Genomic DNA, 13,348 nt, shown 5'->3' with positions numbered 1-13,348 from the left:
TATTGAATGCAAATTTATTGATTATTTTCTTGAACCCAGGACTTGATCATTAGCGACGAGGCATAAAATTAATTAAAATCATCACTGTATCGATGCTATCATGATTGTATTTCGCTCTCGTTTCCGCTGTTTACGAACGAACACTCTGTGACACTTGTGCTAACTACTCTGGTTATTTTAACCGCAAGTTAATAAGAAATTATTATATTACGTTGTCGGAAGCTGAGGATTTGTTGATTGTGACTTCTAATTTCCAATGCTAGAGAAAGTTAATACTCGCTTACTGAACTATACGAATACCATTAAATATATCCACTGCTTTGATTATCATAATTTCAATAAAATAATATCTGTACCTTAGAAAATAAAACGCAGGAGTCCATTTTTTACCGTTTTGAAGTTAAAAATACAGAAGTTATCGCAGTCATTTATTTTATACTTGAAAAAAACGCTGAGGTTCACTTTCTACACAAAAATGCTTTTAATAAAAATCTGAAGTCCACTTTTTCGTAAGGTTTTTTTTTTTCTAAACGAAAATATGAAACTGATTTTTCATAGATGGCATTTTTTATTGAAAATTGCCATTTTTACGTTTATTCTCAATATAATATTACAAAACTTGGTTTGCTGAAACTTTACACTAAATTGATTGTAAAAAAATTAAAAAAATATCATTTAGGCCCTTTTCACAAAATTATGCACAAAAAAATAATTAATAATCTTATTAGAGTGTTTGTTTATTTGTGTTTCCTTCGCGTCTCAACGGAGCAACTGATTAACATAGCATAGAGATACCCGGAGAGGCGAGACGTAAAATAGGATACTTATTTTTCATCCCGAATAAAAAAAAGTTAAATAAAAAAATATATGGTCAAAAATCATCAATTTGAAATTAATTATTTAAATTTCTATAATTTACTTTATCCACGGTTAATTTGGTTTGCTTTTTGTTTTGGTTTTGTTGTAAGATTTTGGCTTTGTGAACAGAATCGGAATCGAAACATTATCGAGTCTTTTTTTAAAAATCAAAAATTTTATTCCAAAAACGGAAAAAAATTATAATGTATGAAGCCTATGTAAAAACTAAAATATGTTATACCCAACTATTATGGGGAGCAGGATATCAAAATGACATAAACAGACTACAAAGACAACAAAATAAAATATAAAGGTTTGTATATGACCTTCCCTATTTAACTGCAACTAGAGAACTTTTTAAACAAACTAAGCAATTAAATATAACTGAACTCTTTCAACTAGAATCATTAAAATTTATCCATAAATTAGCCACTAATGTAATTGTAGACGAAGAACTTAAACTAGTAAAAAATTGTAGTCAACATGGACATAATACGAGAATATCAGACAAATACCATATACAACTATCTAAATCAAGACAAGGACAATCAAGACTAATGAACCAGGGACTGAAATTATACAATAAACTACCAGACAAAACTAAACAAAAGACTCAGACAAACTTTTCAAAAGATGTAAAAAATATTATTTTGAACAACAGAGTATAAATGAAAAATGTATATATTATTTTATGTAAAATGAATGTAATAATCCGTAAGGGTTTATAAATAAATTTTCAAATAAAAAACAAATAACGATGCGACAGCGCCATAGACTAAAAGGACGTCGTATTTTTTTCACAGCGATAGTTAGGAGGATCGCCAATCGATACAAGCTACTTTCTGTCTCAAAAAAAATGTATTTCGTTCCATCGGGAAAAATCTTATCGCTAAACGACATAATTAATTTATTACCTAAATAATTTCTCACTAATAACCACGTGAGCAAAGCCGCGGGTAAAAGCTAGTATTTATTTATTTATTTTTATATGCGCTTAATGGGCATTTTTAAGGACATGTTTATACATAGAAAATTATTAGAAAGGAAAGTAAAAAGACACAATGGTATATAGTAGACTTGGTAGGAGTGGAAGCGGGAGAGAGGTGTTTATAATTGAATTTGATTCAGTGATCGTTTGAAAGAAGAGAAGTTGCTATGAAAGAAATTAAGACTGGTATGTTTGTTGGCAGACCTAAGAATTCTGGGCTTAGGGGAATGAAAACCATAGTTAGTTCTATGGTTATCGGTATGAAAGAGTAATACCCGTATGCAGAGACAAAACTTAAGGTGAGGAAAGTACATTCTAATCTCAAATGCAGAGAATAACCCAAAGACGAATACAATAGAATGTACTTTCCTTACCTTAAGGTTTGTCTGTGCATACGGGTATAAGTATATAATGTTTACTATGTAAATAATGCCACATATGGCGTACTAATTTTGCTGCAAGGAAATATTAAAAATACCAGCATCTAATTTATTTAATCATGCCTCGCTTAGTCTTTGATACAAGTATATTCATGAAAATGGACACCAAGTCATTGGAACAAAAGGCATAATAGTACTACACACGTGCGTTTCCAGAAACTATCTACTAGCCAGTGGGCCACATGGCGACGATATATACCTACTGTCTACAAAAGCTTCTCTTCGGACATCTATCTCCCTTTGTTAACCATGGAGTTGAAACAGTGTTTGATTTATTTAGTTTTTATTGCTTACTTCTTGGTATGAACACTTGACCAATTTACTACTATACTCTATTTTTTATAAATTTATTGATATTGTTTTAACTTTGCTGGAATTCCTCTCATCCATGCGCTTTGTAGCTGCACGATGATTGGTTATCTAGCTTTAATATATCAACTTTAAAATACCCTAATTTTGTAAACGGGGTCTAGAATTCCAATCGTCTCTGCGCTTAGTAGCAGCAAGGCGTGTTGTAATCTTACTCCTTTTTACTATTCATATTATTATTATTTTGTAATACACTAAATTTATTTGTCAATTTTTAAAATGTGTAAATGGGGGCTAAATTTCTTACTGTCTATGCGCTCCGTAGCTGCAAGACGTCCTGTAATCTAGCTCCTATCTATTATAATTTTTGATTGATCTTAATTGAAAACGAGGAACTAGAATCCCAACCGTCCATGCGCTCTGTAGCTGCAAGACGTACTGAGATATTTATTAATTGTACAGCGCCCTTGAGGTGATTTTCACAAAAATGGCGCTTTATAAATTATCCAACTATATATATATATATATATATATACGAGAAATAATTTAATAATAATTATGATCTGATTTTATTAATACGCAGTTTAATCTTTCCGTTTTACTTTGTCGTTTCCAATTAAACTCTGATATTTATATGAATGTTTCCGATTAATTAACACGTTATATTATATTAATCTAAAACTTTCATCGTTTAAGAGGTATAGTTTTCTACTCTGCTGGCCTTATGCAGTTTTAGTCCCGACATTTATGTATGGAAGTGAAACGTGGAACTAGCAGAGGAAGGACAAAAGCACCATTCTTGCCACCTTTAAGAAACGCCTGAAACATTATAATAATATATCCTTAGAATTTTAAACTCCCTGAATTTTTCCTGTTTTTTTAAAAAATATATTTTTATCCCGTTATACGACAGGTCGAATACATAATAAATAATATGACGTTGCCTGCCGGTAAACCGTGTAAACAATTTGCTAATGAAAGTGTGTAAACCTAAATGTTTTGTATGAAAACTTCAAGCGAAGGTTTATTTAATTTATTTATTTATTTATTTATTTATTATCATTATATTACATACACAAAATTATAATTTATGTAAAGTTGCTTTGACTGTCTAACTAGGGTTATTAACCCCGTTCTAAAACAGTCAAAAAATATAAAAAACAGTAATCAATTTATAGAAACAGTTATAAAGATACAGGACAAAGTGAAAAACAAAGTAAAAAATGGAGTAAAAACATGGTAAAAAATGTAGTTAAAACATAGTAAAATGTAATAAAAACATAGTAAAATTGTAGTAAAAACATAGTAAAAATGTAGTAAAAACATAGAAAAATGTAGTAAAAAAAACGTAGCAAAAAAAATAAATTATAAAAAAAAGTAATAAATGCAATAAAAACATAGTAAAAAAAAAACCATGAATAAATATGTCTATAAAAATATTTTGAAACTCAGTAAAATGCGAAATTAAAACATAGAATACAGAATAACAGAACATATTTAAAGTCATAATAAAAAAAATAATGTATGTTGTATAGCAAAAAGCAAATTTAAAGAAAGAAAAAAAAAAAACAGCATATTAAAAAATAAAGTAAAAGATGAAATAAAAATTTAAAAAATAAATACATAGTTAAAACAAGTTAAAAAGTCATGAGGATCTTAAAAATTAAATCAGTAAAAAACTAAAAATATATATTAACAATTTAATATTTGAATGGACTGTATTTAAACTCGTTAATATAACATTATAATTATTATTACTATGGATAACTTATACAGCGCCATTTTCTTAATATAATACCTCAAGGGCGCTTTACAAAGTGATTGTATAAAGAAATAAATTTAATTTTAACTTTTTCATTTAAGGAAAATAATGTACCTTGTCACCACATGCTAAGGATTTATTCAAATGATTTATTTATTTATTTGACGGACTTATGCAGTCCATTGGATGGTAAATATAATTTCTTATAATAAATACAGGCACTAATAAAATAAAATTCAACTAAATAAAATTAAAGCTAAGACAAAAAAATAATAATTACTACCTCAAGACTAGATCCGGTCTATCTTAGTGAATTTTTAAATCTATGAAGACTTGCACCAAAAAAGTCCAGATCTTGTCTTGAGTTTACAATACGACACAATGGGGACATTGGTGCATGCAAGCCATAGACTGTGCTGTGTTGATCGATTTAGAGAACAAGGGGGTTTTACATTTCTTCCGAAACATCACTTCACTCTCACAGTTCGGACGTCTGCTAGGAGAGCATTCCATGCCGTAGGGCCTGCGACTGCAAATGCGCGTTCGCCGAATTTAGTGCGCTGTTTGCAGGTACAATACAAACTCATGTAGTTACTCCGTGGTGTAGACCTTTTGTACTCTAGAGCACATTCTAAAATATTGGTAGGGTGGCGGGCACCACCTATTTTAAATCGACAAACTCATTTCATAACTTCTCATTTTCCCATAATTTATTTTCTTATATTCATTATTTATTAATAAATAATAAACAAAAATGTTTTAAAAATGTAAAATAATTATTCAAATTGCATACACACAGAGAAATGTAATTACAAAACGTAAGCAAAGTAAACAAAAAACACAAATACAAAGAAAACATTTTATAAAAAAATATAATACCAATTTCTTAAAATAGTACAAAGATTTATTATTAAATTAATTTTTAAAAAAACCCTCAACATTCAATACGGAAAGTCTCTACATAAATTATTTTAAGTTCATACAGTAGACACTCATTATAAAATAAATTCAATTTTACAAATTAATACAGAAGAAAAAATAAAAGAATTTGAGATTAATAAGTCACTCAGATACCAACATAATATTAAAATTCCTAAATTCCATCCAAGTCATGGTCAAAATAGCTTTGTATTCAAAGGTGTAAAAAATTATAATAATCTCCCCAATAAACTAAAAACTTATAAAAATAATATATCAATAAATGAATTTAAAGTTAATCTAAATAATTTTTTTGAACACGTGTAAAAACGACATTTAATTTTAATTAATATAAATGTATTATTGTTTTATGTTTTTTCTTTATATATCCTATGTTTTTCTTTTTCATGTACTCGTATTTAAAATTAAAAATAAACTCCTATAAATAAACAACTAAAACAGTGTAAGTCAGTCTCCAAGCAGAAGAGTAAGTGTCTTTTTTTGGAGAGTTACAGTGATAACATTTACTAGATGTGTAAAAGTAGATATGTTTAGAATTTTTCAAAAACATGTACTTTTTATAAAATTTATTAATGAAAAAAAATATTTTATATTATTTTATTTTATTTTATTTATTTCGAATACAAACAGATGTACAGGTTAAATGAATATTTAAAAAAAATAATTATAAAATGTATACATATTAGGGCCTGCCATCCAATTATATGTATTCACTAAATAATACTGTAATAAAGCGACGACGGCTTGAAGTTTAAACTATATAAATAATAAATATACTATATATTAAAATAAGATAAATATAGACAAAACAAGGAGATAGTGGAAAGGAAAAGAAGGAAATTGATAAGGAGTGGTAAAGGATGATTGAAGGAAAGTGAGAGTGGAAAATTGCATTTGATTTAATGATTAAACGAATTATGAATGAAGAACATGAATCAAGCCTCTTAATTCTCTTCTGTACATATTGTATGGAGTGTTAAATATATCAAGACTATTAAATTTTTTGTTAAATGTTTCACATATACGAGGGATTGTAGAATGTTTCCAATGATTAGTTTTAAATTTACGAATATAGAAAATATCAGAGAGTCTAGTTGGCCTGGAGGGGACACGGTAAGCAAGTAGATTAATGAGTTCCGGGGAATCGAATTTATTATTGACAATTTTATAAAGCAGGATCTGATCAAACATATCTCTTCTGTGTGCTAATGAAACAAGGTTATAAAATTTTAATGAAGCTAAATAATTTGGAAAATGCAAATGAAATTTGTATTCTAGTTTTTTCAGGAATTTTTTTGAACATTCTCGATTCTATTAATATTTAATTTATAAACAGGAGACCAGATAGCAGTGCAATTTTCAAGATGGGCGTACGTATGTTATGTAAAGCAATATAAATGAACCTAAATTTTTAAAAGATTTACACAGCCGCATGATAAATCCAGTCATTTTTTATATTTATATATATATCAATGTGATCTTTGGCATTGCATATCATTGGCCAGTGCCTCATAATTAGGAGAGTATGACTATAATCCTGTCAGCAAACAATCATAAAGATGCTCATCGGTGAGTCGAGATCTATATCTTGATTTTATTGAGTTCATGTTTGAAAACAATGATTCGCGTAAATATGTCAAACCGAAAAATGATTTAATTTTATATGCCGCTTTTTTCAAAAATGGGAACTTTTCTCTGTCCACTGTATTCCAAAAGTCCTCTAATATTAAGGATTTTAGCAAAATATCATTCTTAAGGTCCAAAATTTCTAATTCTAGTTCATCTGTCTTACCTTGAACAAAATCTGCAATACATGCGGCAATTTCTATTTTATTTATTTGGCAAATAAAAGGATTGATACGGAAGAAAACAATTGGCTCGATATGTGTATACTGCAAAAATCTCTCTTCAAACTGTTTTTTTAACACTTGAAGATGCTTAATAAATAATGTTAATTCATTGTTACCTAGCATTTTCTTTAAATGTGGGAAACGCTCAGGCTCGGCTCATTTCATGGCGTTCGTTCACTTTGGGTTTTCTGCGTGTACAAGGAGTGATGTGCAATTAGCACTCCCCGTTCCAGGCCAGCGTGAAGAGTGCAGTCTGGCTCGCCGCTAGACAAGTTGCAACAAGTACTGTCAGAAAAGGAACCATTCATACATACAATATCGCAAATAAACATACGAACGTATTTAATAAACCTAGGCACTCAAAAAAATTCAAAATAATTCACATTTTTAATTAATGTTTGTGAAAAATTACGTCTCTGTCAAATAGTGGCTGGCACATACGAATCGTTCCGCGGGCGCCATGGTGCCCGCAGACACGGGGCTGGGAACCTCTGCTCTAGGGGATAGAGATGATTCATAATTGCACCTCTGGTCTGTTGTGGTAAAAAAAACACACCTAACTAGTTATTCCAAATTTTCAGATTAAAGTATCACGTCTGTTTTATTTCTATTACATATGTATTTTGTGGCGAGAATAAATGGTTACGTAGGACGAAGACGACCAATAAAGACGTGGCATGATCAGATAAAGCAAAATTTCAAATGTAGTGTTAAAATACAAATTTGTAATTCTTCCAAAAAATAAAAATGTGACCTGTCATGGCCTGATTATAACAAAACTAATTTCATGTTTTTTTTTCAGATGAGTTTGATGTCATGACTTCAAAGATTTCTATTAAGTAAAAGAAATCAGGATTTAAAATAGGTAAAAAATCATTTTATTTATTTAAACACTTTATACAGCTAACATTATAATTATACATTATATTATTATTAACTCAGTTTTCGAAAGATGAAACTTACCGGCAGGGCAATCACGTCTTGTCTCTTGTCACTCTGATATAATAATTATCTCTCTCTTTACATTTTTTTCTTATATTTTGTTGTTTGCAATATGTAACTCATGTTTTGATCATAGGACATTTTTAAATATTAATTTAATTATTTTTTTTAATACTTTTTTATATACCAAACCATAAGGGTTTACCTAATAACCTGTCGATTGGTTTAAAGAAAAGAAAAAAATGCACAAGGGCGGACATATTGCCTTAAGGCAATTTCTTCCTACCTACATAAACCGTTTATTTTGAGAAAATCAGTGGCTAATAAACATATTGTATGTATATTTTAATAATAAATCAAAACATTGACGTTCATACATATATACGAGTTTTTTAAGAAGTAAAAATTGATTAAATATCTACACAATGCTACGAAGAAAGAACGGGAAAGAGAGGAAAAGAAAGAGGGAGAGGATAGGAAAAACTCAAAAATTCAGGAAGTGACATTTCATACGTGATTTAAATGTAAATAAAGAAGGGATGTCTCTGACATAACTGGGTAGATTATTCCATAATCGAGACACTGCTACTGTGAAAGGGGATGCAAAAAAATCAGAGCGGTAAATATCACCGAGGTATAATTAAATTGACATTATGCTTCATGCAACGATATTTTGAAATTATGTTCCGAAAAATGATTGTTGTCGCGTTATCAAAAAAGACGGAGATGAGGTTTTGTTATTTTATTTTAAAATATATATATATGATGTATAAAATAATCCTTCAACACGTTACAAACGAAAATTAGAATTTTTAAATAAATTAAGCAAGCATGTTTTCAAGAGATAGAAGATTAGAAAAATATGTTGAAAGGAAAGTGAATGCGGGCAACAAAATGAACGGCGTACCGAGACTTTTTTTAAATATACAAGAGCGTATATTGTGACGCGTTTAAAAAAACCTTTTGTTTTGTGAAAATGTTTTTTTGAAATGTCCTAACAAGACGAAACGCGTCACAATATACTTGTCATAGAATTAAGAATAGTCCAGAAGGAGCGTATAATCATATTTGAATACATCGAACTGTGTCCAATAATTCCCCCACTATGCCCTACTTTCGCCGCGCGCTTTTGTGAGGTTGCAGCGTAATGTTGCTTGATGGGAAAAAAAATCATAACACAAATGTAAGGTAAAAAAAACCATTTTGTTAATTTCTCTAAAATCTTAATGTGCACGCGGAAATATTGATTGACACAGTAGAGTAGATAAGTAAAGGGTCATTTAATAAGAGTAATTGAATTAATGAACTTTAAACTTAAAAAATAAAACAAATTTTATTTTACATAAAACGGATATTTTTATATCATGTAAAATAATATTTGATGTTTTGAAGATAATGTCGGTCAAATGTCCACCACAGAGTTGTTTAATCTGAGATCCAATTTTCATTAATTCTCTCATTAAATGAGCAAAGTAGGGTAAAAAAATTTACTACCATAGCAACACTAACGAAATTTCTATTTTGTTTCTTCGACAATCTGACGAGTGGAAAAATAATTCAATTTTTAAGTAATGCATTTGTTATATACACAATTATTTAATTATTACACATGAAATGTGATTGAATCCTGTTTCTTTAAGATCCTAGCAGTATTTCTACACTTTAAAAGGACACAACACGACAAAGTTGAATTCAAATCAGGAGTTGCGTACTGAGCGACGTTCACAAAGAAACTAATGGGCCAAAACGTTTGATGTGCGTATGCGGTTTCTGGACTATTCTTGGTTCTATGATACTTGTGTATTTCAAAAAATAAAGTATAATTTAATTCCAATAAACGTGTCTTATTTTTGATACATTACCAAATTTAACAAAATACTAATTCAATTCAAATTTCGCTCTATATTTGATAACAGAACATGTGTTTGAAATTTTTTGACAGGTACTCGTTCGAAATATGAATAATTTTTAAATTTGCAATGATCTCGGCCTACCGCAGTGTGGCCAACCTTCAAATCATTATTCCTTCCATAAATGGCGCCGACAAGTTCGAGCCAAATCGCTCGGAAATTGAAACCGAACGAGCAGTCTTTAGTCGCGTTTTGCTATTATTCAAGAAAACTGGAGTTGTGTGAGCATTTATTCTACGCGACTTTCTAATATACATATTCCATACAATAACGTTTGGTCGTATCGTTAGGTCTCCAGCTGAAAAATCAACTCATTTAAAATACATACATTGTGCCAATCAATTTTGGAGTACGGAATAATCGGTTGGGGTGGTGCGAGTGACACAGTTTTAAATAGTGTGTTTGTTGCACAAAAATCCATAATTAAAAATAATACTCAGAGTCCCGATACAGACATCTATTGAAGAAATATTCCATAAATCACAACTTATGACACCAAAATAATTATACGCTAAAACAATACTCACCTACATATTCAAAAACTACTCTTACTGAAATGATAGACATAACCCCTACAATACATCACATACAAATAATATAATCACTAGATCTTCAACTCAAAGACAACTTAAACAAATTAAAACTAATACCACTTTTGGACAAAGGGATTTTGCGTATTATTCAATCAAAATCTATAACCTACTTCTACTATCTATTAAAACAATTAGTAACGAGAAAATGTTTAAAAAGGCTATAAAAAATGGATAGTGGAGCTAGGTAGAAGTAAAATGGATTGTCTCATTCGCCCAAACCAATATTTAATCAACTGCTCCACAAGTGTATAGCTTATGTTAGGTTTTTGTTATTTTCATTGTGTGTTTTGTAATATAAATAATATAGATGTACATATATATACCTAGTTTTTAAAACAGTCTGAATGTTTTGTTAATTATCTCCGTTTATTAAGTTAGTCTTCTTTGTTTATTCTCAAATGTTAAAACCTTCCATACTCCCTTATTTAAGGTATTCTCCATCCCTGTTGTAATTTGTTGATCTTAGTGACTCCCGAGGGGGTGAAGTCCAGTCTTTTGTTTACGAACATTTGGACAAACTCAAATATTGTAATGAAACTAACTGGTCCAAGAAGAAGTTTAAAAATTGAAAAATTGTTTTCAGGCGTTGCCTAGTATGTGGAATAATTCAGTCAGATGAATCTCTTCACAAAAATAAAGGTTTCAGCTCTTTAACTTCACTAAAATCAACAATTTGAAGAATTGAAGAAATTTGGATGTTCAAACATAGGTAAATGGCGAATGGTATACAGTGTGTAAAGTGACCACTTAAACCAGCCAATGACAGGTCATAAGCCCTGTAAATGCCTAGACTTCCATTTTACCTTTTTTAAGGTATTCTCCATCCCTGTTGTCATTTGTTAATTTCAAAAAAGTTTATCGTTAAGTGTCCTCGGCACGGGTAACCCCAGTAAGGTCACATTATTTTTATTATTGTTTATAGTTTGTATGAGTAAAATATGAATAAATAAATACTGGAGAAAATTTACTAACCTTCTTTCCTTCCATTATTTTATTTGCTTATTATATATCTTTTTATACGGCTTATTATAAAACTGTATGAAAGAACTGAAAGGCTTAAGAATAAGAGCAAAAATGGGTGATTCAACTGTCGATTGTCTTTTGTATGCTGATGATGCCATGCTTCTTGCTCACAATAAAGAAGAACAATTATTCTTGGTAACAAAAGTCTACGATGTATGCAAGGGAAGCGATTTGCTGATGAATGTCGATAAATCGAATGTGATGGTTTTCGAAAGAAATGGAAGTATGACGAAATGTGAAATCACTGTGAATGAGGTTATACTAAAAAAAGTAGATGAATTTGCATACCTGGGAAGTATGTTTGCTAGGGATGGAATTCTGAGAAAGATATTGAAAGGAGGGTGAGTGCCGGGAACAGAGTAAACGGTGCACTTAAATCAACCATTGCAAAATTAGCTATTCAAAATTTAAAAAAAGTTTTTACGAATACCATTATTGTTTTTTTTTATTTGTCTTTGCTATATGGTTTTATGTTCTTTTTGTTCAGTTTCTTGCATTTATGTTTCTTCCTGTAGCTGTAGTAATTGGCTTAGGCCGTATATATAATAAAAAACTCAAAACAGTTTGTAGAAAAGTAACTAAAGTAATAAATAATATATCAAATAACAGTTTGTATTCAATGAAATAATAAAAAAAACATCAAAATATCATGATGCATAAAAAACAAACCATCACGCCGTTTCCCCTTAAACGTAGTCAGAGAGGATAGAACGCCGCATAGCTCTATCTTTGCCCACAGATCTCGCTTTCTCTACATTCATACATCTTCTCATGCACGCGCGCCGATTATTCTGACTTTTGACATGTCCATCTTTAAGTATTTGTTGGATTTGGTCATGCCACGTCTTTTTCGGGCTTCCTCTATTTCTGCATCTATCAACATTCGCATCGTAAATATTTTTAACAGTTCTTTCGCTGTCCATTCGCTCTACATGTCCGAACCAACGCAGAGCTCCTTTCTTGATTTTGTCGACAATGCCCATCTCAGACTAATGTACGGATCTCAACATTTGTGCATCTATCGTACAATTATTTACCACACATTTTTTAATTATTTTTTTTTAAATAAATATTTGCATTCTTATGATTTACCCAAATATTTCATTTTGAGGGCCATTTTCAACGAGTTGTAAATAACTCACTGTTAGAAAATGGGAATCAAGTTGAGGTAGAGTGGGATTCAAACCACAGACCTTTGGTCTGTGAGTCCGAGACACCAGCCACAGGACCACAACCCGACTTTCATTCGCCTGAGAAATCGCATTTCGACAGCATTCAGCCGACTTTCATACCTGTTTTTCCAAGTCCATACTTCGCTCCCATACATCAAGGTCGGGACCAGGACTCCATTGTAAACTGCTAATTTTGCGATGTTCTATAAAAATTTAAACGGTTAGGAACAAAGTTCAAAATTAACATAAATCATGACGGATTAGGGGCGTGGCCAATGCAATGACCGTTTTTGGGGTATTCAATATTACAAATTTAAACTTTTTTTTTCTTCTACTAATATGTAGGACAAATATTTTTTTTTATCTGACAGTCAGAGAATTAAGAATAGTCCAGAAGGAGCGTAGAATCATATTTGAATACCTCGGACTGTGTCCAATAATTCCCCCACTCCGCCTTACTTTCGCCGCGTGCATTTGTGAAGTCACCGGCTAATGTTGCTTCATGGGAAGAAAAAAAAATCATAATACTAATGTAAGTTTAAAAAAAAGTAATCTCTTAATC

At 30.4% G+C, this 13,348-nt stretch overlaps 1 protein-coding gene across 1 annotated transcript in view; it reads left to right on the top strand.

The window, feature by feature from the left end:
* The window catches only part of LOC148280499 (uncharacterized), a 215,475-nt gene that overhangs the window by 102,228 nt on the left and 99,899 nt on the right, over positions 1–13,348 (top strand). Inside the window, exon 3 of the mRNA XM_088228285.1 lies at positions 7,949–8,011. The gene's annotated coding sequence lies outside the window, so the exon portion shown is untranslated. The remainder of the gene's footprint in view (positions 1–7,948; positions 8,012–13,348) is intronic.

The sequence above is a fragment of the Micrasema longulum genome, unplaced genomic scaffold, assembly GCF_059751315.1.
Source record: "Micrasema longulum isolate JH-2025_06_02 unplaced genomic scaffold, ASM5975131v1 h1tg000575l, whole genome shotgun sequence".
Taxonomy (NCBI): Eukaryota; Metazoa; Arthropoda; class Insecta; order Trichoptera; family Brachycentridae; genus Micrasema; species Micrasema longulum.
This window is presented reverse-complemented; position numbering and strand designations above follow the sequence as displayed.